Raw genomic sequence first — 25,280 nt, 5'->3', positions numbered from 1 at the left:
CTATTGCAAACTTCCCCACCAAGAAAATTGGAAAGAGGGCACCTTCTTACAATGCTAGAGGTACTATGAGGCTAAAAATCACTTAGTGAGCCTGACAGGTCCATGCAGCTTTATGGCAAGGCCATAACTTTGTATGTAGCAATGCACAGTCACTGCCACATCAGTATAATGGGCTGAGCAGTTTTACGAGGCTTTTGAATTACTATTTTAGTTGAGCTCCTATTTATAAGAAAAGAGATATAAGCAAAGGCTGGAAGAGTTTTTTTTTCCCTTTGCCTGTGATTTGTTCTTGTCCACACTTTGTGCTCCAGTTTTCCTGCTTCAATTATGCAGCATCATGCATTATACAATGCTCCTCAACGCACGGGGTCAGCCTATAAAGGCAGAGCATTAATTTGCTGTGTCAGATAATGGACACTTCCTCCTGCAGAGCGGTAGCTTTAGAAATGGTCTCATCAGAGGTATCGTCAGACGTGCGAAGCATTTGTGATGAGGCAGTAATGATGGTGTCTCTAATTGCTGGCTGTTCTGTAGGAATACGTGTAAAGGTGAAGCATCGCTTTCCAGGGAGAATCTTTATTGCACTTGGCCATTTGTATTAAATTTTAAAAATTCAGCTACCACAGCTAGCTCCAAACAGTAGATATCTGGATGCAAGTAGAATACATTAAATAACAAATAAGTGCAACTCTTATAGTTTACCATACCAGAATGGGTTTATTTACAATCCATTTCAATGATAAAGGAAAAATAGGCTTGTATATGTGTATTTGCAGTGGCAGTATGGATTAGGGGGACACAACATAAAATATATTTTTATGCAAGGGAAGTATCAATGCTTTCAACTAAAATGAACGCAGCAGCTTTACTTTGACCTTTTCATGCAATTGGTGAAGTTTTCTGCTAAGCTCCACAGTTAGGTAAAAATGTGAAAGCTTGGCACAAACCAAGAAAATTATCTTAGAGGTCAAGTATGCAGATTTTTTTCTGAGATATAAATACCTCTGGTGTTTTGGCATCTTACCTATTAGATAGCATTATACTCTACCTGTCAGTCTTAAATCAACAATCTCAGTTAAAAAAATCCTTGAAAGACAGAAATTTTACATCTATGGGAAAGATTAAATCTGTGACAAAATCCCAAAACAACATGAGATGTATTTTTTACCAGAAAATCTCCTGCATCCATGATTTTTCTTTCACTCAAGTCCTCTCACACAAGACTGGCATACATACACGCTACTGAAAGTTATTACTTGGGGTGTGTGCCACAGTTGTGCATAGATTAATTTGTCTTAGCAGGTTGAAAATTGACTAGACCACGAAAAAAGAACAGCCAAAGCCATCTAATAAATTGGGCAAGAATTACTCTCAGTTCCTCCATTTAATTTGATAACAGATGTGCATTATACACTGTCACTGGAAAAAAAAAAATAAGACACTTTGTTTTGTAATGGATTATTGAATGGATTTGCAGTGACAGTAAGGCAATAAATTAAAAAGTAGATCAGCCATTTTTCAATTAGATTTATATGCTCTACTCACCAGCTTTGTACATAAAGGGAAGAAAGTGAGACTGTTTTACAGGGAGGGCTTTTTACAGCGTTTAGTCCAGGGCAACCTGTTGGTTGCTTTGGTCACAGCAACAGAACCAAGCAGAGTTTACTGGCTGTATAAAACGTGGGTCTATAAAATACCTTTTTCTTTACTAAAATTTACTAAAACTCATTTTAGACTAAAAAATAAAAAGGGTTCCTTTTGAAAATGCTGGAAGAGAGTGTTTTGGTATCTATGATTCTTAATTAAGGTCTTCCGATAATCCTTCACCTGGAAACTATTAGTCAAATTCATTCTACACATAAGTTCATAAAGCCAGTGGGCTTAACAGTGCGGATGATTTTCCCCCGGTGCATTAATGGCAAGGTGTGGTCTTTCAGAGACGGTTGTCACACCTGCACCAGGGAGGGGAGGAAAACTCTTTGCCCTCACAGACACACTGCTGTCCAAAGGACGTGAACAAATGAAGTGTAAAAGCCAGTTTGGGTCCTTCTACCGGATACTGAGTCTCTCTTTTAAAAACATCGGTCAATCAGACTGACGTTTCCACTTAACCTTGTGAAACAGAATGGATTTTCTCCTTATTGGCATTTAAGCAGGGACATCATGTGTGCACTCTTCTGTAGCCGTGGCACGGCTGTCATGTAAGCCACTGAAAAATTGAAATCCTCGTCTGTTTCCAATCCATTTCTGTTTTTAGATGGTGAGAATTCCTTCATGCTGATGGAAACCCCGGTAGTCCATTCTGGCACCTCTATGGCTCCTGATGTAGAGCACAAATAGAGAGGCTTATTGCAGGCTAGAAGCCAGCGGCTGGCAGGCTCTGGGTCAGCTCCGGACCCCTCCTAAAAACAGCCAGCTTGGAAAGAAGGGGGTGTTGCTAACACTCCTCCAGAATGATTTAGAGAAGGTCAGTTGAGGATGCTAACCATCCACATGGTCAAAGTGGAAAAGCAAGCCATCAGTTGGGCTAAAAATGCTAACTTCTCTAAGGTTAATGTTTTGATTTTAAACTCTAGACCCCATAGAAAGAAATCCCACCAAACTAGTAAAATACAGGAGAGGAGTCTTTAAATACTTTACACCATTAGGCCAAATATTTTTTTCCATGTGAAAAAGAAGGCTCTACTTCTGACATTTTAAATTTGTAAGTATTCACCACTCTTAGTTTCTGTTCTTGCCATACACAGAGGCAGTCTGCCTATGGAAATCTGTCATATGTTTTAACTGCAACCATACAAACAACTGATTTTGATTTTTGGGGGGTTTGGGAGGTTTTTTGTTAATTTTTATTTCCTGCCTCGTCAGAATCTTTTTCTCAGCAAATTATTTCTATAACCCTAAATGAAGAGTTAAAGGCACAGTATTTGGTGTTTTACAATATTTATTCTTAACATCTTTTCACTCTTTTTGAACTACTTTAACATTGGGATTTTTATTTACTAAAATTTACTAAAACTGAAACTCATTTTAGACTAAAAAATGAAAAGCATTCCTTTTGAAAATGCTGGAAGACAGTATTTTGGTATCTGTAATTCTTAATTAAGGGCTTTTGTTTGCAGGGGAGAAAGGCTGAGTTTATAGAAATTATTGAATTTTTGAATTATTGAATAGAATTTATTGAAATATTTTGAACAACCTCAGTCTGTATAATTCCATAAAAGTCAAAAAAGGTTTGTTCAAAACATGAAGAGCATATGCCATCACCTCATGCCTGGAAGGGACACCACATGCAAGCAAGATAAGTAAGGTAATAAGCATCCATAAGGTCACTGAAATACAGGTGTGCAACAACCTGCTTCAATCTCATGCTGGAGTTTGAAGAGTTTAAAGTAACTGATATTCTATATAGCATCTACATGATGAAATTTCCCAAAAGGAAATAACTTTTGGAAGGATTTTGAAAGAATATATAATTTTAGATTAATAACCATATTCCCCCTCCAAATATTATTACAATATATTTGCTAAGCTACAGCTGAAGTCCTGATAGTTGGTTCTAAGTTTTAAAAGGACCTTGAAGAATGTGCTGGAACTAAAGGGATTTCACCATCCCAGTCTCTGAGTGCCATAAGGAAAAAGTCTATCAGCAGAGCAAGTAGACTAGAAAAGCCAAACCTGTGTCCTCCCCTCCTTTTCTCCCCAGCCACAGGTAACACAGGATCATCCAGCATCTGCTCAAAATCCTCACTGCTTGCTCAAATTTGTATTACAGGAAGCATAGCTCCAGTAAGTAATGAACCTTCAGTAATTGCTTGATGATAATGGCTGAAAAGTTCCTGCGTCTCTTTTTCTTAATAACTTCAAACCTAATTGCCACATTCTCCACAAGATGAAAAAGGGATTTTCGAAGAACTACTAACAGAATAATGCCGTTTTAAAATATTTATCTGTTCCTGAGACCTGACTATATGACAATTTATGTCTGCTTAATAAAGAATTGCACCAGCGCAATTTTTCCATCTGGAAAGGTGCTATGCAGTTGGAATTAAAGTTGCCACCAAAACCAGTCCTGATGCTGGAATGATTTCCAGAGCTCCTGCGCCCTGTGCCTCTCTCTGAGGTGGGAAGCATGTAACAGCAAAACTCAACTCTTACACACTGTTCCTACCTACAGCGGGGCCTTGGCAGCACCCAAAAGGACTGCTGTTGTGTCACCATTTCAAGGAGTCCCCAGCCAGGCACCCAGGGCAGCAGGATCAAGAACCAAAGTGTATCCCGCTATTGGATTTTCTCCATCCACACCCACAGAGGGGGAAGGCTGGGCAGTGAATAGTTGCTGTTGTCATTAAATGTATGTTTTCTGGTCTCCAGGAGAAAGGAAAAAGCTGACAGTCCACATGCCGATACCCAGACAGACTGGAAGTAGCCCGGAACCTGGAAGAAGCCCTCACAATGTGGTATCCTTCCTAGATTAACTTCCTGGCTTTCAGACCACAGATACACTGCGATTACCCCATTGCTGTCCTGCTCCTGGTAGCCAAACGAGTTCATGCAAAGCTGGTTGAGCTCCCTCTGTGTGGTATGGGACTGTGCTCTAGCAAGACGGGCTTTAATATTCACAGGTCCTCACCTTTCCCAGCAGCAAGTACTAACACCTATCAGTTCTTGTCCTGCAGGTAGTCTCTGCTGCAAGTAGTGCTGCGGCTCCAGATGCAACAAGCCTGCAACAAGCTGTCACAAGCCTCACAGTATTATGTTTCTTAAAGTCCAATTCTTAAATGGGACACATTTGTTTGAAAGGGAAATGTTTTTCTTTCTTGTGACTTAGGAGAAAAGTTTTGAAAAACTATGCAGGAGAAATCCCATGGCTCAAAACCATTGAAAAAGTCCAGCTGAGCCTGTGGTTTCTGAACACAAAGGAAGTGTCAGCACTGCTTGTCTGAAAAATACAGTTCACTTGCTCATTTTTTCCGCCTTTGCTCTATCACAGCAAAGGGAGACTGTCTCCCATTCAGCAGTGTAAGTACACAACTACAGCAATCACAAAATACACGCTAATTTGGTGTGCTTAAGAAGAAAGGCCAGGTGAGGACGAAGTGAGTTACTGCAGTTCTGAACATGCAGGAGCTTGGTTTCAACAGCAGCCCCTTCTCCCATAGTTAGGGTTCATAATCAATGTTTAAATCAGACTGGAAAATGTGTTGCTTTATACCCTGGACATAACTGTAGTGCAATCAACAGTGTGTTACCAAGCATTTCTAGCTTGCTAGCCAGGCTTTGGTCTGTCAGTGTGTTGAGGTGATCCATCTCCCCAGTTCACAGAGGTCTCCTTGCCATAGATCCACTGGCACAGCAGGAACCTCCCGGGCCCTTCTCCCTATGTGCTGCTTCAAACCCAAACACCACTAAATCACAGAGACCATCCTCCTCCAGTTTTCAAGGGGGTAGGCTCTCATTTTCATCACCCTTCCCAAAAATCCAACAAGCACAGTAAGGCAGCTGGACTGTGCCTTCTAGCATTTCCTAAAGTCTACTTTTCCAAATTAAATAGATTTAGCAAACCTACCTTGCAGATGTCATAAGCATGTGAAGGAGCTTTCTAGTGCTGGAAGGGAGTTGTCCAGGGAAAACATTTTACAGCAAATCCTGAAGTTTCAGTTTAGATTAAACCCATGTGAAGGGAGTGTCAATGTATTTATAGGATTCTCCTATTCATAGTTAAATCAATGAAGTATTTCCCTGGCTCTTAATTTTGCATCTGGCTATCTTTATTAACTCTTCTGGAGTCCTATCTCATTTACAGCAGTAAAAGGGAAAAAAGAAAAATAGGTGAAAAATAAAGATATTAGATTCCTTGTAGCAGCATTTACATACTGGATTGCAAAGCCTTTGAAATTTGAGGGATTATAAAAGTCTAAGTAATGCCAAACCAATTGTTCTTCACAGATTAACAAGAAATTTCATGCATTTCATTGCACTTGCTTAGATTTCACACTGTTTGTAAACCAGAACAGGATAAGTGCTTAGAAAACTAAAACACATAAGTAATACAAAATGTTTTTCAAGTTTCCAGTCACAAGAACTGAGAAGGTGAAACACTTTCCAAAAGATCCTATCCTGGATATTGTTTGTTGTAAAAAAAAGAGAAACTGAGCTCTTTGGGGGAAGGATTCTGCACATCCATGTGCAAGGGCACAGTTATCTTTGGCAGCCCATGCAGCCTGAAGCTTCAGAGCAAAGGGGAGATCACAGCAGGACCAAGACACAGGAAACACTGAAGGTATTCACTGTATTCATTATTCACTTGTGCTGCAGTTTGCATGGAAGGGCGTGCAGGAAGGGCACTGAAGTTCTGCCAGTTTGACCATGGAGCAATGGTTTCCACCTGGCAGAAAGCCATGGCCCCTCTGACTCTACACCCACCACAACTGAGGCAGCTTCCCAGGCAGAGCTCCAGTGGGAACATGCTGCCAGCCCAGTGCCAGGCTGCAGGCTGTGCCCTGCTCTTACGCCAGCAGCAGTGAGCACCCGGTGGGAGGTGTGCCCAGGGAGAGGGACTCCTCCTGGAATGGCACCCTACCTTCCATGGGACAGGCCCAACAGGCAGACAGGACCCATGATACAGAGGATTCCCTACCCTCTCTCTGCCTGGCTGAACACAGTGACTTAAGGGACAGGGGGCAATGGCAACAAGTCCCTGCCTGGCAAAGCAGGCGCCTCTCCTCTGTGACTGTCCCACCGAACCAGGTGCCCTTGCATAATAAAATCATAGAATGATAGAATCAGAATTGTTTAGTTTGAAAAAGAACTTTAAGATCATCAAGTCCAATCGTTAACCTAACACTGCAAGTCTACCACTAAACAAAGTGCCTAAGCACCTCATCTACCCATCTTTTAAATACCTCCAGGGATGGGGACTCGACCACTTCCCTGGACAGCCCGTTCCAATACTTAACAATCCTTTCCGTGAAGAAATTTTTCCTGATGTCCAACCTAAACCTCCCCTGGTGCAACTTTGAGGCCATTTCCTCTTGTCCTATCGCTTGTTACTTGCCAGAAGGCAGCTGTAGAGTTGCATGGGGTTGTTGTGACCCACATCCCATCAACTGACCTCAGCCTATCAATCCTGCCTGTCCAGATCCCTCTGCAGAGCCCTCCTCCCCTCGAGCAGAGCAACGCTCCTGCCCAATTTGGTGTCATTGCAAACTTACTGAGGGTGCACTTGATCCCCTTGTCCAGATCATTGATATTTAACAGAACTGGCCCCAGTACTGAGCCCTGGGGAACGCCACCTGTGACCAGCCACCAACTGCGTTTAATTATATTCACCACAACTCTTTTGTGTCAGCCATCCAGCCAGTTTTTTACCCAGTGAAGAGTACACTCATCGAGGCCATGGTCAGCCAAATTCTCCAGGAGAATGCTGTGGTAATCATTGTCAGAGGCTTTACTTAAGTCTAGGTAGACAACAGCCACAGCCTTTTCCTCATCCACTAAGTGGGTCATGTTGTCATAGAAGGAGATCAGGTTGGTCAAGCAGGACCTGTATTTCATAAACCCATGCTGACTGGGCCTGATCACCTGGTTGTCCTGGATGCACCATGTGATGGCTCTCAAGATTATCTGCTCTATGACCTTCCCTGGCACCGAGGTCAGACTGACAGGCCTGTAGTTCTGCAGATATTCCTTCTGGCCCTTCCTGTAGATAAGCATCGCATTTGCTAACCTCCAGTCAACTGGGACCTTCTTGGTTAGCCAGAACTGCTGATCAGCGATTGAAAATGACTTGGTGAACACTTCTGCCAGCTCCCTCAGTACCCTTGGGTGGATCTGATCCGGCCCCATAGATGTGTGTGTCGAAGTGGTGTAGCAGGCCGCTAACCATTTCCTCTTAGATTATGGGGGCTTCATTCTGCTCCCCATCCCTGTTTTCCAGCTCAGCAGGCTGGGTACCCAGAGAACAACTGGTCTGACTACTAAAGACTGAGGCAAAGAAGGCATTAAGTACCTCAGTCTTTTCCTCAGCCTTTGTCACTATGTTTCCCCCCGCATCCAGTAAAGGATGAAGATTCTCCTTAGCCCTCCTTTTGTGGCTAATGTGTTTATAGATAAAGAGGTCTTTTCCAACCTAAATGATTCTATGATTCTATGATTTTATAACTGTACTAATAGTGTAGTATATGAAAGGCCTCACAGAAAGTACATGCAAGAGACAAAAGAAGAGCCTACTATCAGTTGTTCATATCTCATTCTAATTAGTAGATGCTGCTGTCTCCCCTTGGTGGTATGTGCTCTCTTGGCTGATTGATTCGTTCATTAGTGCTCACACCTAGTTTCTCTTGTCTTCTGCTTTCTCTGTGCAAGGTTCTCTCCCCTCTTCATAGAGAAACTTTTGACTTAGAGCTGGTGTTTGAAGTAGAATTAAAGCAATTGATGCTTCACACTTTGCATTGAATAAAAAGGTCAGGTTTGCCACAAATAGGAGTGAAAGAACATATGTAGGTCATCATTGCCTCTACAGAAAGCTGCTCTGTAAAAAAAAAAAAATCTAAATCTACATATATCTTTATGTATCTCCTAGTCTGAGGCAAAGGAAAGTTTCTGCCTCTTTCTGCCTACCTCTCCATAAAATTCTTGCTGAAGAAGAAACTGCATGAAGAAAAGATAAATGAAGGAATATGTGCGTGTGTGTGTATATGTGCTTAGTCTTACACCCTTAAGTCAGTGACAGTGAAAAATTGAGCTTACCTGTTTGCGTAGATACAGCAGGAACGGCACAGTAGATACTGCACGTGCCCAGCTCATGTGATGCTGCAACGCTCAGCAAGTAAGCAGAGAATTTTCATTCCAGCCAGTCTTCTGCGATGTACAGTTCCTGTGGTCACCTTATCCATACCAGAGGAGAGGAATCCAAAAGGGTCTTGGCTTCGGTTTATCTCTGAGAAGTTTGGCAGGAGTTTAGTTTCACAAGCTCAAAAGCTGCAGAAAGGACACAGGCTGATACACATAAAAGCAGGGTGCTTAGCAGCAAGAACATTAAACTTCATCAGTACTAGTCATATAGGGAACAGATGAAGGAATATTTGTTAACCTACCATGACGGGGTTGCTAATGACAACTATAGACAAGATGCTCTAAACATTCCATTTTAAAATTCATCAACCCTTGGATTCACTGCATTTGTTGAAAGCTTAGAAGCAAATGTTGGTGTTGCCAGCAAAGGTGTAGGAAAGGACTGGCCAACCTGGAGACATTTGATTCATATACTGAATAAGATTCACTGGGCCTAAAGGCAATTTGCAGAAATGGGGTTATTCTAACACACCAGGAGCTGAGAGTGAGAGGGTGACCCAGGAACCCACGCAGCTCCCCTCTGCATGCTCTTGGAAGAGCTGTAAAACACCCAGCCAGGGCTGCAGAGTGAGCCGCAGCCTGTGCCCCATGTTGGGAAGCCTCCATACGTTTCTAGTGTGCTTGGACACCCAGCATCACAGGGAGTCCCTCTACATAGGATGGACCGAATTCACCCTCTGTGAGACATCTGGGTGCTGTCAGGCCTCAGACGTATTCTCAGACCTGTAAATCCTTGCAAATATAAAGCCTTCTTTGCTGTAAACCTGAGGGGCCACATGGGGTATTGCTGTTTTAGGCGCTACCACATAGTTTGCTGCATTTGTGTCAGCCTACTCAGTCAGAGCTTTGCCTGCCTCCTTCCATCATCTCTGAGGCCGGGCTCTGCTGGGGGTGTGGAAAAGATCAACTTTTGGTGGACATGACAAGCATTCCCACGACTCCTCCTCCTCTGTGCTCTCTGCAGGGGGCACTGCCCGCTTCCTTCTAGCCTGTGATAAACCACTTCTTGCCACTCTTCTCCCTCTTCTCCCTGCCCCAGCATGGGTCACTGCAGCCCGAGGTGATGTGAGTGGGACTGCCTGAAGGTCCATTCACCGCAGACCTCATGTTACGAATGCTTCCTCATGCATGCTTCAAACTGTGGCCACAATAATCTCTTTAAAATCAAGCATATAATGATGTGATAATAGTATTTCACAGCTTACATGACAATTGGACCACTGCTTATGGCACCGGAGAATTCTGGAAAACCCCAGACCGGCAGGTCAGGTCATCTTCTTGGAGAAATCAATGGAAAATGCTCCAAGGAGAATAAATGAACTTGCCATTGCCACCTTAGATTCTGTTTCTCAGGTGATAGGCTTTAGAAGTGAAAATGCCAAAGACCTCTCTGCCACAACAGCTGAAGGTAAATATACAGCAGATCACGGAGAAGTATCAATGCTGATTGCAGTAGGGGCTAAAGGGTCTGGTAATTAAATATAGCCTCAGGTACATGGTTTTATTAGAAGTGACTAAGAGCTCTCTTGAATCTTAATCATAACACTTTGGCTTAGAAAGTCCAGCTAATTGGTCGTACTTTTCAATGAGATGAGAACAACACATCAATCTTCAGAGTTCATTTTTAAGAAAGCCATAAAAATGAAAAACCTAATCACAGCCCAGGCTGGTTAAGCTAAGCCTATACAATGAGACACCAGTGTCATCAAACAGGTCTTCCCTGTCCAGACAGAGCACAGGACAGATGCGTTCCATTTATTTGCTGCACCCTTAGCAGAAAACCATCAATTTTATTAGTGGTAGTTTATAAGATTAAGACCACATGTCAGAGGGGGCTGATAGGTCTTGGATGAAAGCTAGGTAAATGCCAAGCCCACAAACCAGACGTGAAAAGGTGCCATGGCTTTACAATTATTTTCTCTGCAGCTAGTTCTAATATTTTTTGCAAAGAGCTGGTGGTTTGTGTTGTAGAGCAGAACCCTGAGTTTAACTGTAAAATGATGGAAAATGTCTGAAGAAGCATTTTTCCTTCTTCCCATATTTTACTGCTTTGCCACTTTTTACTGAAAATGAATAGGATTACAATCTCCTAGAAATGTCTTGCTTGGTCATGCAGAAAACTGCTTTTCCCTTGTTTTTTTTTTCTATGCAGTTGTCTCCTAATTGTGACACAACAAGTGAATGGTGTAAGATACATGGGACAGGTGTCCGCACAACATCAAGGTGAGATGTGAGGGGCACAAAAGCTTTGAAAATCATCTTTTTGCTTGGCTAGGGGAAAAGACGTGTCAATAGTCTAGGACAGCAACTGAGCAGAATTGGGGTTCTTCATCCCTGCTGCTTTGCTGTCTATCCAGCGTGGCTGTACTGCTAAGCAGCCATGGCAGGGAGATGTGCTGTATTTTGGGAGCATGCATCACATTACTGCCTCCTAACAACCTCCTGCTGGTCAGCTGAGCTGTGATCAGGCTGGAAGAAGGCACAGTAGTGGAAGAGATATGACGACGGCTTGTGTGAAACAAAACGTACATGCTATCCCAGACGGTGCTTAAGGTTGGCTGGCAAGGTCCCTTTAAACTCTGTGGCAACTTTGCCTTTACCAAACATGTGTGGGTGCTGGGTCCCTGCTTCTGGAGGAGAAAAAAACATTGGCTTAAATTTCTGTGAAAGAGGCTTAAGCAATTTTTCAGAAAATCAAGGTGGGTTAAAAGTAAGCCTAGGAGCCATTACAATATCTCTGCTGATGGGTGGTAATCATCAAAATACACTGTTTGCAGGTGATCATATGCCAAAGCACCTTTTGCATTTGACAGGTAAGTTACACCATTCCTTGTCAGTGCTCCACTCCATGGTTAGTCAATGACTTTTCCACTACAGTCACAGCTATTTACAGTAGTGTCTGCAAAGGTCTCCATTACCAAGCCATGGGGACTTTGCTGCTTGCTCAGACTGACTGCTTATAAAATGAGATATTGCAGAGCGAGACTGGTGCAGTTATGTTGCATGGGCAGTGGCAGTGCTTGCCAGCCGCTTTCTGAGTAGCAGCCAAAGAGTTATGGTTGATCTGAAACATCAGTGATGGAGTGTCTTGTTCTCAGGGACCTGAGCCCAGGCAGCCAGACTTTGAGAAGGTGGTGTGCTCTCAGCTTTCAAGCATATATTCACTGTTTAAGTGTAGCACCACGGCAGAAGAAACCATCAGGGTGGCCCATACTGATGTGGGAACTGGCAGAAATGGGAAGAGTTTTCCCAAAGCATTCTAGGCCTTTTGTTGCTTGCCTATTTCTTTGTGCTATTTTTATCATTGTTGCTTTGATTTGTTTTTCTGTGAAAAGCAGAAGTTATTAAACCTGGTGGGAAGGAGGTAGGGAATGGGGACACTGGAGTACACTGTGTGGGAACTGGAAATAGGTAACTTTTTTTTTCTGCTTTCAGCTATGACCCTTACCTTGCTTGGATGTTTTCTATTGCTTCTTTTCATTACCTGTAAGTCAGCTGGTCCGATATTTTGATGCATTGGTTTACAAATAGATTTTAACTATGTGAAAAATGTCATCTATTCCATGTATAATGTGTAAGCCCCGTTGGGGTTTAGAAAGGAAATTACAAGAGAGGCACCTTTCCCATATACATTTGATAGGCTTTTAGAAAGTCTCCTTCAAATGTAAAGCTTATATCCTTAAAATCTTACTCTCCAAGCAGTGATAAAAACTCTGAGATAAATGAAGCTGTGAATTTGGGGGATTTTTTTTTTCAAATGCAGGCCTTAAAAGTGTTTGGATAATGGATGAGCAGTTTTAGGAAGACTGTTCATAGGCAGACCCTGAATTACAAAGAATTGGTTGTAGTGATTTTGAAAAGAAACTTGAAAAGAACTAGGTGATTGTGTGGAAATAGGCTTCATCTAGCTGTAATGCATGCAATATTCACGAAGTGCCTGTAGGAATTTTTATTAGACTGCCTTACTTTCTGGCTGCTTTCTGCTGTGAAGAGGTCCAGCTGTGTGAGCTAGTGGGAAAGGGGATGTTAATCTCCCCAGCTTTCATAATCAAGTGACCCATGGCTGCCACAGCATCAGCTAAACCCTATCTATGAAAGGGGATATCAAAGGAAGTACGTGTCATTTCAAGGGATTATTAATTACACTTAAAGTAGGGCTTGGGTGATCAACAATGTCTATGTAAACTTCTGTTTAGATAACTAAATGTCTTTGAGGGTATAAAACCCTCAAGATCAAAGCATCATGGTGTTAAGCTGAAAATGGTAATGCCCTGCCAGGGAACTGAACAAGATGATGAGGATCATTAACAGCCCTTTCATTTCACAGAAAGCTCTTACCTCTCAATTTAAAATAAGTGGTGGTGGGAAAACAAATCTCCATGCCAGATTGCATTTCTTTGTTTGTTTGAACATTGCCTGCTTCTTCAAATAAACCTCTAAGCTTTAAAAGCAGAAAATCATCAACCTGTTGGATTAGTCTTAGTCTAGAAGCACATCTGGACACAAACTAAGGTCAAGCTCTGTTCCAGAAGGGGAATGGACCATGTTTGAAGTATCAGTCCTAGACTGAAGGTTTTCCAAGAGCGGTCTCAGGACTGCTCTTACGGTTAGATTTCCCTCCCATCTAAACTGGTGAAGCACCTGGGGGCTGCAAGAGGCCCTGCAGACCCCTCAGCGCACCAGCTCATTAGCATGCTATTAGCTTGGAAGCTGCTAAGCACACCAGGATGGGCCAGCCACAGGTTGCCCACAGGGTCTACCAACACCATCAAGAGGGCTGCCTGCCCATCCCTGCTGTGGGGAGAGAGGGTGAGCAGCAGAAGAGGCTCCCAAAGCCACTTGCCAGGAATATCGCAGCCACCCTACTGGCTTGAGAAAGGAGCAAGTTGCATTGAAGCACTGTGCTTGCGTGAGGATGCTTCTCCAACTCAACATCTTTGTATCTAAACAAACCCCTGTGATATGGGGACGTCTATGCTGTGATGAACAGTCCGAATCCCAAAAGAAAGACTGCAGAAGGAAATGAAGATGTTTAGTGGTCCTTCAGAGAAAGGGGCATACTTCTCACCTCCTCTTGCCTTTTTACTGCCACAACCTACAATGCTTCTCTGACCAGTATCCAGCCCCTTGAACCCTTCCTACCTGGATGTTCTTCCAGCAAAATGTGAATTTCAAACTTGGTTTGAATCCTTTTCATTTTTATCTAAAACCTTTGCTCTCCACAAATACCACATATTACTTCAGAAACAACAGCAAAGTATTAAAGCCAAGTGAACTGTAATACAATTTTTCTATTAATCTGACAATTTTTTTAATTATTATTTTCTAACAGGCATGCCCGAACTTATAAAATCTCAGAGTTTCAGGCATAATTGATGCAGGGATAAGAGCAAACTACTCCAAAATTGCCTTGTTGTTTTAAAGACATTGGGCTAATTAGAGAGATATTCTTGTTAGTGGTGGTTCATTAACAGATCCTTGATGCAACTGAAATGTTAATTTTAGCAGAAATGATCTAAGGGACTGAAATTATTAATTGATGCATGTTTAATAGTTTTTTTAATTAGATGCTTTATTAGCAGAAATAATACCAAAACTGCAGTGACTTCTACTAAATTTTGAAGACTTTGACTACACAGGGTTGGATTCCCTGATGGCATTACTACTGCCATCTTCTTGCCATTCCCAGGCTGCATTCATTTGTGCTCAGATCGCGCTAACTTCTTTTTAAAGAGCATTTGTTTTGCAGCCTGTAATTAGCAGGGCAAGGTGCTCTGTAAGAACTATTGGGGAGTGAATTGGGTATGGAGATGAGAAAGCCAGTAGGTGCAGAGGCAAGACACTGTCAATAAATTTTCACAAAAGCTGTGTGTGGTTTTATGGACACAGAAGGAGAAGGTGAGAAGGCTGCGTCTGTTCAGCCTTAAGAAGAAAAGGCTCAGGGGAGATCTCACAGCTGTCTACAACTCCCTGATGGGAGGGTGAAAAGAAGATGGTCAAATTCTTCTTAGAGGTGAACTGTAATGGGATGAGAGATGATGGATACAATTTGGAACAAGGGAAAACCCCAGAATAGAAGCTCAGAAATGTTATGGGGTTTCCATCCTTGGAGATACTCAAAATGCAACCTGGCATGCTCCTGAGGAACCTGATCTATCTGGACATACTTTGGGTGAAGGGCTGGACCAGGTGGCCTGCAGAGGTCCATCCCAACCCATTTTAGCCTGTGATCCCATGATTTACACCACAGAAAAGGTAATGACTGTGCAGAGAGAACAGCCCAAAAGGTTGTGCTGGTAATTCCGAGCCATGGAAGTAACTGAACAGACGGATGGTAAATTTCCCAAAGGGCAGGCTTGCTTTCAGTGACAAACAAGAGAGGTCCCAGCTGCAAAGATCTAGTGCATGCCTTCTAGGGGGTCCCACACTACACAACATCCTAATTACATGCTCAAAGGTATGTGTTCATTCACCTGTTATGGTGCCCACTCATCTCTGCTGGTGCTTAAACATCTGATTCTTAAATGTGCAGACAATGGGCTATATGGTTGACACCAAGTTAACAACATGGTTGTCAGCCCACTGAAAAATCCTGGAAAAAACAGCCAAATGCAATGATCTTTTCTCTACTCGTGAATTCAGGAGCAATGATGCTGTTTCAGTTCCTATGGCCTTGGAAAAACTTGGCAAGGTCTAAGAAAGCACTTTTTATAATGCAGTATTGAATGTGACGTGCGCAGCAATGAGGTCTGATTGTCTTGCGAACATATTCCTGGTAGCTTACGTCTCCTGTGCTGCTGCATGGGAAAAAAACAATCCATGTAAGCCAGGAATCTTGCATTTGTCCTCAAGAATCTTCTTGTTTTCAGCTTTCTTCAGAAATTCACATTAAAACAGGTTTATTAAAAGCAAAAAAACAAAACAAAACAAAACCAAAACCAAATAGCGTTGTATCACTCAGCTGAAGTTAGAGTTGTACCACGCCATTAATTTTCCTGTACCTTACCACCATCTTCTGTTTCAAGACAGGGCACCAGCAGACACTGCATATGACTGTGTCCATGGCAGGCAGAGAGAAAGATTAGGTCTAATATTTGGTTTGGATATGGATGGTTTTCATAGGTTCAGAGGCTAGAGAGAAAATACAGCAACTAACTGTTTTATAACACTTAACAGGATACCAGATTGAAAGACAGGAAACTGCCCCAGAGGAAAGACTTGTATCCCAGTGAATTGTTTTTCCTCCATTTGAAAAAAACACGGTCTGATTAAGTAACAGGTGCAGACGGTTTCATTCAGCCTGTGCCCAGTATTTGCAATTAGCAAAGGAGAAATTATGTTCATTTCTAAATTGACATGAGCATGAGGGTGTGTGGGGGTGTGTGTGTGTGAGTTTGGTTTTGTTTTTTCTGTAGTGCTGTGCATTTTTGGGATTGCCGCTCTCGACTATCTGATGTGAAGGCTTTCTCGGAGAAGCCGAGCAAGCCACCTTGAGGGGCAGCGGCAGGGGGGGATGCAAGCCCTGGGTGATGAATTTGGATGGGGCCTCTCATGTGCTTCTGGCAGTTCTCTGTGCTTTGGCACAAGCTGTTGATGGGTTTAGGTGGGCACAGCCTTTCAGAAAGCACAAAGGCCAGTGCTCGTGCCATATGCATGGGATCTGCCCTCCTCACAGAGGTGAAGGTGGAATGGTGCAACCAGCCCTCCTTCCCCCAGCTGCGATGCTAGCCTGCCCTAGGCCAACAGGACAGACTCCATGCGTGGCAGGACCTAAATTTTCAACACAGATTTGCAGTGCTCAGCCCCAAAACTGGAGGGCGTATGCCTACGGGGAAATGGGTGCTGCTGCAGCCTGGCCCCCAAGGTGTGCTGGCAGGGATGCTCTGGGCTGGCAAACCTAGCATCTACCCTGGGTGGAGTAACCAAAAAAATGAATACAATTTTGTGTTACCCTCCCTTGAGCCCATAGCAGGAGTCTCTCTGACCAACATTGCCTGTGCCCCAGACCAGCACAGATAAGTAAGAAAGACAGAGGTACGTTTTCCCCTGGTCCCCAAATCCCCTGCTTACCTGTGGACAGAAGCTCGGCTCCTGTGCTCTCTTCCTCACCTTCAGAGAGCGCCTTATCTTCTGCTGTTGCAGCCTTACCTGAATACGCTCCCTGTAATGGCACGATAAAAAAACCAACACAGGGATTAGCTGGTTAAATCCCACTAAGCCCCCGGTAATGGCGCACATGGGAATCAGACAACATACACTTTTACTTTTGTTTATCACTCCTGGTGTGTCTTATGTGGCAGTCCAAGTATTACATTTTGCTTTTATCTGAAAGAATATTTTTGCAACAGCCAACCTTGGGCGTTGGACTGAAACTAGCAGCTGAGGAAATTATTTGCCAATAAAGAAAAAAGCTATTTCTACACCACTAGTTAGTAAAGGAATTGATTCAGTCGGTCGGGGAAAAGTTTTCATACGCTGGCATCAGAAGGTAAAGCTTCAGACTCGTCTGGTATTTTTCCACTAAGACTTCTGAACTCAGAGAATTCCATTTGCTGATCATTTTACCAGAAAATTATCACTTCTGAAGGAAAGTTATTTACTCTGACTGCTGTATTAGCAGTGGTAGCACAGACCAGGTGTGCACAAGAGCTATGAAAGAGTGCCATCTCCCGGGCCTCGGGCTGCTCGGGGAAATCTGCTTTTGCACATCCTGGCGCGCACACACCGAAGGCAGCTGTGCAAAAGCCGTTGTGCAATTAGTGGATAATGCTGATTCGAGGAGTGGAAGGAGAGCAATTTGTTAATGTCACCATTTAGTAGCCTGTTAGCTGGGCAGATAAGCTCTGAGACTGTCTAATTTAGAAGAAAAGAACCACTGTGTTAATACTGCATAAGCCTGAAGAATTGCAGCAATTATAATGCCCATACAGCTGCCGTGTTGGGGAAATGTGTTGAACTGCAGGTGTGGGGAGTAGTTTTCACGTAACCCAACAGCCCCCAAGCGTTATGAAATGCCTGCAGCACCAACACTGACTGAGCTGCAGGGAAACCAGGTGCCTGCAGCTTTCTTTGGGGCTTTTGGTTTTGGGGCTATTTGGAAGACTGCTCTCTTCATTTCTACCAGTTGGTGATCCCCTCCCTCTTCACACGGCTGAAATTCCCTTTTTCTGTTAGTGGAAAGACACAGCGATCCACTTCCTCCTGTTAAGACTCCCCAGGTGACAGAGCCAAGCTGGGGAGGAAGAGAGTCCTGAGGAAATCTGTGGTTTTGTGATTTGCAAGGAACAGCTGAGATCTCCTGCCTTGTGCCCTAGCCCATACTGCTGTACTAGTGCAAAACAGCTGACCTTTTAACCCCAGCCCTAAGAAAAAGAATAAAACAAGACAAAATCAAAAAGAAGTATTAAATAATGATTCCCAGTTCCAGTCAGGGAGCTGCCCAATATCCAGGGCAGTTAAACTTTACTGTGTCCTACCTGTAGTTTGCCCACTTTAGCTTGATGAGGGCAAGCTGTTTTCTGTCCCCATAATTCATAAATTATGGTGGGCTTCCCTTCATTGGAATTAGTCATGTCATTATGTCAAACTATAATCACCTGCATAAAAAGTATCCGTGTACAGTAAGCACAGTTACCTATGTCTTCTGCCTCAAAATCCTTTCCCATCCTATCTAACCTGTCCATTTGCTGAACAGTTGTTTTCTTGTTTTCTTGGATGTCATGGTTTAACCCTGGTGGGCAGCTCAGCCGCCTGCAGCCGCTCACTCACTCCCCCCCAGTGCGATGGGGGAGAGAATCAGAAAAGTAAATGTGAGGAAACTGGTGGGTTGAGATAAAGACAGTTTAACAGGTAAAGCAAAAACTGCACATGCAAGAAAAGCAAAACAAGGCATTCATTCCCTGCTTCCCATGGGCAGGCAGGTGCTCAGTCATCTCCAGGAAAGCAGGGCTCCATCACACATAATGGTGACTTGGGGAGACAAACGCCATCACTCCAAACGTCCCCCCTTCCTTCTTCTTCCCCCAGCTCCATTTGCTGAGCCGGATGTCATACCATGTGGGATATCCCTGTGGTCAGTTTGGGTCAGCTGTCCTGGCTGTGCCCCCTCCCAACTCCTTGTGCCCCTGGCAGAGCTGAGAGCTGAGAAGTCCTTGGCCCGTCTAAGTGCTACCTAGCAACAACTAAAACATCAGCATGTTATCAACATTCTTGTCATAGTAAATCCAAAACACAGCACCATACCAGCTACTAGGAAGAAAACTAACTCTGTCCCAGCCAAAACCAGGACAGGAAGTATTATAGAAGATTGCAGTTTTGCCACTTTTTCTCTGTCTTTGAATTTTCCAAGACTTTCCCTTTACAAATGATAATAGATCTTAATTTATCTGCTCTTTTTCCTGTAGCTGTTTGCTCCTTTTCCTCAGTTTTTTTCCTATGCTTTTAAGATGCACAAAGTAGAAAATAATCTGATAGACCTGCATGTGCAATGGGTTTGATAGCAACCTGGGAAGACTATTCTGTCTGTTCATTAAGAAATTCAATCACAGTTCATTTGTCACTGCACTTAGCATTCAGGCCATGAACATAATGGAAAACTTGCTGAGGATTCTTAACATTCTGCACTCTCGCAGTCTGTGCTCTACCCTGAAGGTCTCAGAGATACCACTAAAACAAATTATGGAGTATTTTATTCTTAGAAAATATAAAAATGGTGTAGATAAAATAGTATTAAAGTATACTCTTTTAAAATACATGGCAATGGCTAATAATAAAAATATAAACATGCATCTATTTATATTATTTATATATTTTCATATATTGGATATATATTTAGAGTATAGTCTGACTGAAATTTGCCAGGACAGATGTGCAATGCCTTTGTGTTTTCAATACTGAAAGCAGCCTCCAAAAATGTGAGTAGTAAGGTTTTACAGTCCTGAAGCCAGCACCATGCTTGGGGGTAGGGAGTGCTCCATAAGAGCTGGTGGCTCCTAAGGGGTAGAAGAGGTCTGTCCAAACTGTCATTTGCTGTCACCAGCCAAGAGAAAACCCCGAGATGGACTCGTGAGGACCTGACAGCCAGAGTCCTACCCTCTAAATGCAGTCCACTTGTGCCCATACATCTTTGTGCTCCTGAGGATGGGGGTGTGGGAGTGCGAGTGAATGAACTCTGCGAGAGAAGGAGTGCAGATGCATAAAGTCAACCTGATTAGGGATCTTGTAAATAAATACTGTCTTCCCCTCTATACCATCTCGCACTGAGGACTTTCACACAATTGTCCCTACAGTTTGTAACTTCTTTCATGCTGGTATTACTGGCTACCAAGTACACCAGGTGGTGAAGAGTAAGCCTGAAGGTACTGAAGGTACTAATTGGAGCATCTGGAGAAATACTCTGTATTCGTTTGCTTTTTGAGTGCCAATGGCTTGGGCAGGACTGCCTGTATGGACTCAGCTGGGGACAGGATCCTTCCACGGCATCACTTGGGGGTGCTGCACAGTGGGAGAGCAGTAGGTGTTGCGTCTCCAGGGGCTGTCGTGATGGAGGATCCTGTGATAGAACAGCCAAGACCACAGGACCACTCAAGGAGTGACGTTAAAGCAAACACCAAGAAATGTGGAGGAAAAGAGAGGAGAGGAAATTGTTCATATGTGGTAGAGGACAGAAAGAATAAGGAGGTAAGGAGGTGAAGGAGGTGGGGAATCTGAGGATACAAGCAAATGTATCACACAAAGAAGATTAAAAATGCAAAGACTATTAGAGGAAAGAGAAAAATAACCTAGCACAATCTGGGATAGAAAGTCAGAGCAACTGAGGAGGAGAAAGAGTAAGGAGACTACGTGAAAACATAAGTAGCTAATAAAAAAAGTGCAATTTGTGGCCCTTTTATGAAACCTATCCATTCACAGGAGACTAGGCAAAGGAAAATAGAAAATAGCAGCTCACTCTGTGTAGGTCATAGGCTTATTTGACAATGTTGGAGGTTTTATGCGTTTATTGCTGTTGAATTATGAGACTGAGTCAAGCAGGCTAACCATGTTCACATCCTTGCAGTCTCTGACCGAAAGGCTTTGTTATTGCCATATTCCAAACCTATTCAAGTAAAGTGGGAACAAAGGGTTAGCTCTTATTAATTTTTCATCAGGTAGGTACACTATAGGGCAGTCTTGTACTCTGTCCCCACAGAGCTATTCTATTCATTCCTTCCTGTGATTCATTCACACTCTGTACGATGATCAGTATGATGGAGGTATCAGCTACTTTGTCTAAAGCAGAGTTGCCTCCTTTGAACACAAAACTAATTTTTTTTCATAGCGGGCTTAAGGAACACTTGGGAAAGCTGATCCAAATTAGCAGTGAGTGTAAAATTAAATTGGAATTTAAGCTGGCTGAGTGTAATCAACCGTTCTCATACTGGGGTGATGCCCTCTTTCCCCAGTATGGAAATGAAGCAATTACTGCAAAGAAGCAAATCTTCAGAGCTTGAGGACTGCAGCGCTAAACTTCATTAAACACCAGTTGAGACTCTCTCTCTGAACTAAGGGGGTACATCTCCCTCTACCCAAAGTGGCGCCACACAGCATGCCTCTGCTAGGCTCACGAACCAGAAGCAATATTGCTGCACTCCCACACCAGTTCACCTGTGCTAACGGATGCTGTTTCTCAGTGAATCTAATCATCTGCAACAGAGCTCCATATCCATATGATTACACATCTTCCAGCACCCAGGTAAGCTTAGATACCCTGATGTACCACTGTATTGCCTATGGTACAGACAGACCTAAAGTAGAATTAATTTAGTTTAGTATAATATATTTTGAAAGTGACTTAACTAAGTCCATTAGGACGACTTCCATCCTGAAAGAAGAATATTTGCATAAGGATTTACTGAAATTGAACTAAATTTGCATTAACTTTTGAATGAAAAACTCTCTTAGGTGGTCTCTGCTTAACAAAAAAACCCCCAAATAAACCAACTCTCTTTTTCTTTGGAGTGGGGAAAGATGGGTAAATACACTGTACAAATGTACAGTCTATACCTGCCTCTAACTCCCCACTACTTCCAAAGCCAGAGAAAACAACTGAGATACTGTATAAATTGGAAAAAAAAAAAAGTCAGGTGCAATGAAGGGGTAAAGTGTTCAGGACTTCCGGGTTTTGCAGTTCACACCTTTGACAAAAATGTACCTCTGCTACACATCTCACACTTTCTCTATATTGCTTTCTTTTACCTTTGGGACAAAGGACTCAGTAAGTGTTGAGGGATGAGGAAGGGAGAAGGCAGGGATTTATAGACATGTCCAAGAGAGAAGCGTTTGACCCCTTCAGAGTGCTGAAGGTGTTCCTTCCAATCCTCCTCTTCCATTAAGTAACTATCCTAGGCACTGAGCTTTAGAGATTTAAGGGCTCAGGCTGACACCTGGAAGGCTCAGGCTGACACCTGGAAGGCTGGAGAGATTTTACAATCCCACACTCAGAACTTTCACAACTAGTACGTAATGAAGAAACCATGGGTAAGAGGTAGTGAAGTACCTTGCACCAAGGCAAGATTCTCAAACTTGCACAAAAGCAGTTTAATATGCAATCTATTTTTCCCCAAAAAATTTTTTGCTTCAGTTTTGGCAAATAAATCTTGCCTTTTCCTTTGCCATTAAGGCTTCCCATGTTGTGGAGAGGGGAGTGGGAGAGGAGGCAAGAAAAATCAGTGTGAAACTTAATGAAGGTGGAATGCCTTGTCTCCCTGTGGGCTGTGAATAAAAGTAAAGATGCTCTTCTGGTAGGAGCTGGAGGCCATTTGCTGCCAGTCTACAAAGGACTGGGGTAGAGGGTTGGTGCTGCTGAATACTAACCTGTGGGAAAAAAGTTCCCTCCAGCCACCACAAACTAGCATTTATCCTGCAAGGAGCAGATAACAGAAGAAATGCAGTGTTCCAATAACCCCTGAAACAATACCACTTACAGTCCCTTTTGCCCTTTTAATGTAGTCAATGGAACAAATTGTTTGGAATGGTGGTGATAAAAAACTTCAGACTAGATTGAGTTTTCCATGAAAGTTTTCAATACAATTTACAACTTACCTCAGCTGCAAAATGCAAACACAGGTCTTCCCTTTTGCATCACTTCTTTCTCCTCTCACTGCCAGCGTGCCTGTCTTTAGGATACAGTGGTGGATGTCTAGAGGGAGTTCATCTACGTGCATGTGTACCTTCAGGCTAAACGATCCCCATGGTCTCAGAAGGGCCTGGGCAGAGGTCCAAATAGCGCAACAATAACCAGTGATTTATGGGTGAGTGATGTAAACTCAATAAAGATACAGAATCAGGTGACATAATTGGTGTGGACACTGAATGAGGGAAAAGGATTAAGAGGCTCAGTATACTGAAACATGAAGCTAGGAGATGGAAATATGCATGACTGAATCTTTTCCAGTAAGGTGGTTGAAAAATTCTGTTACTATTTGATACAGATCAACAAAAAGAAGCTGGTCTTCTTTTGTTAAAGTGTATGCCTCCAAAAAAGGTTATGTTTAAAACTAAAACTGTGTGGTATGCAAATTTGGTGAAACATTTTGCCATAATATCTTCTTGTCAGAAAACATTTTGATTTTGCAAGTTAACCTTTTCATTAAAAAACTAGAAAATGAAAGTAATCTTTCATTGAGAAGCTTGCTGAGATCCGGTTTATAGGAGAAGGGGACTCCACTCAGTAGTTTCATGAGAGACCTACGTGCTGATACATGGAAATGCTGTGTGCAAGAGCCCTTACCACTCATTCTCTTTGGTGGAGAAACCCTCTGTGTCTTTTGTCTGAACTGAACCTTGTCTGAAAGATAAAGAATCCCGTAGGCCCTGAACTGATATCAAATCACAAGCAATAGTTTTTATTTGTAACAGCTACAGTTCCTTAACACAGATTAAAAGATAATTAAATCTCTTGCTTCTATCTTGGGTTGTTTTAATCGAAGAAGTAGCAACCTGTTACATGTTGATTCAAAGGTTTCCATCTTTTTTCTCAGAGCTCAGGGTTTGCTCCTCTCTTTTTACTGCAGCAAGGCTAGCCCTTGGCTACTTCCAGGCTACCACACATTCCTCTCTTCTTTCTAAAACCTGACCATTGTCTGTGTAACTGCATTGAAATGCACCATCAAGAGCGATATGCAGGGCCTGGCAATCCCTTCCTATATAAACACGTCTCATTCACCCATCACTGAATTCCATCTCCTGAATCATTCAGCCAAAGATCGTAATATAAATGAGCTCTTTCACCCATGAAAAGCTCTGCCTGTACATATTGTGTTGTGCTATGCACCATAATCATATCTCCTACTGTCAACTAACATTTTCATAGCCCAATAAAAACATTTTGGATTTGCTTTGACAGTGTGCCCTGGCCATAACTACATGTTGCTTGCCTTGGCGGTGCCACTGACTGGACAAACCAAGCATTGGGGCAGCATTCTGTGAGCACTCTTTGGGGACACCATTAGAGATGCAGCATGGACATGGAAGTTGGAATAACGTGTCAAATAATGAATATGGCCTCTAGCAGCAAGTCTCTCCTGTCCAAGCATGTGAATCAGTTGCTGATTTCTGAATCTGATTCTATGAACATGGCTGAGCCCTCAGGTACAGGCGAAGCTTCCCTTTGGTGGCTTCTGTCAGGCAACAAAGCACGCCCAACAAAAATGGCCTTCAGACATGGGACACCATGGGGACACCAAGAGACCTACAACGATTAGTCCCTTCTCTACCCTCCTGCCTCCCCAGACTCTCCCTTCCCCTGAAAACCATGGAGAGACATCTCATATATATGTGTATATATGTGCTCTCTGGGCCCACTGAGCAGTGTGTTACTGAGATGCACGAGACTTAGACTGAAGTCTTTACTGTAAATCCCCTAATTTACAGCTGTTGATTCATTCTTCTTGAGCTCAGGGGAAATAAATGTAGCCTTTGTCCTTCAGTAGACCAAGAGATAATATTTAATATGAGATAATGCAGGAAATGGAGTATGAGAACCATTAGTCAATAAATAAGAGTATGAGTAGTTTAACAGTTTTCCTTTACCTTCTAGGGGAGTCATACATCAACCTAGCTATACTTACACTAAGTGGTGATTACAGGATGAATATATTATAGAGGCATGAGACAATGATGAGCCAGGGTTGTTTATGGGCAATAGGTTAAAAGAAATGTTCTGAATGCCAAATAGTCAATAAGAATGTTTTTCACCTTTTTAGACTAAGATGAAATAGCTTGATCATATCCAATTACCTTATAAAAATGTTTCTCACCATTGATTGAGATAATGAAAGAGAGGACCAGAACCCATTTTCCTTCCTCCGTCCTTGCACCTGTTTTCATGCAGAGGATCTCATTGCAGATACCATCACCCGTATTAGTTGGTGAACTTAAGTAAGAGGCTG

This window comes from Egretta garzetta, unplaced genomic scaffold (assembly GCF_000687185.1).
Source record: "Egretta garzetta isolate BGI_Z169 unplaced genomic scaffold, ASM68718v1 scaffold445, whole genome shotgun sequence".
NCBI lineage: Eukaryota > Metazoa > Chordata > Aves > Pelecaniformes > Ardeidae > Egretta > Egretta garzetta.
This window is presented reverse-complemented; position numbering follows the sequence as displayed.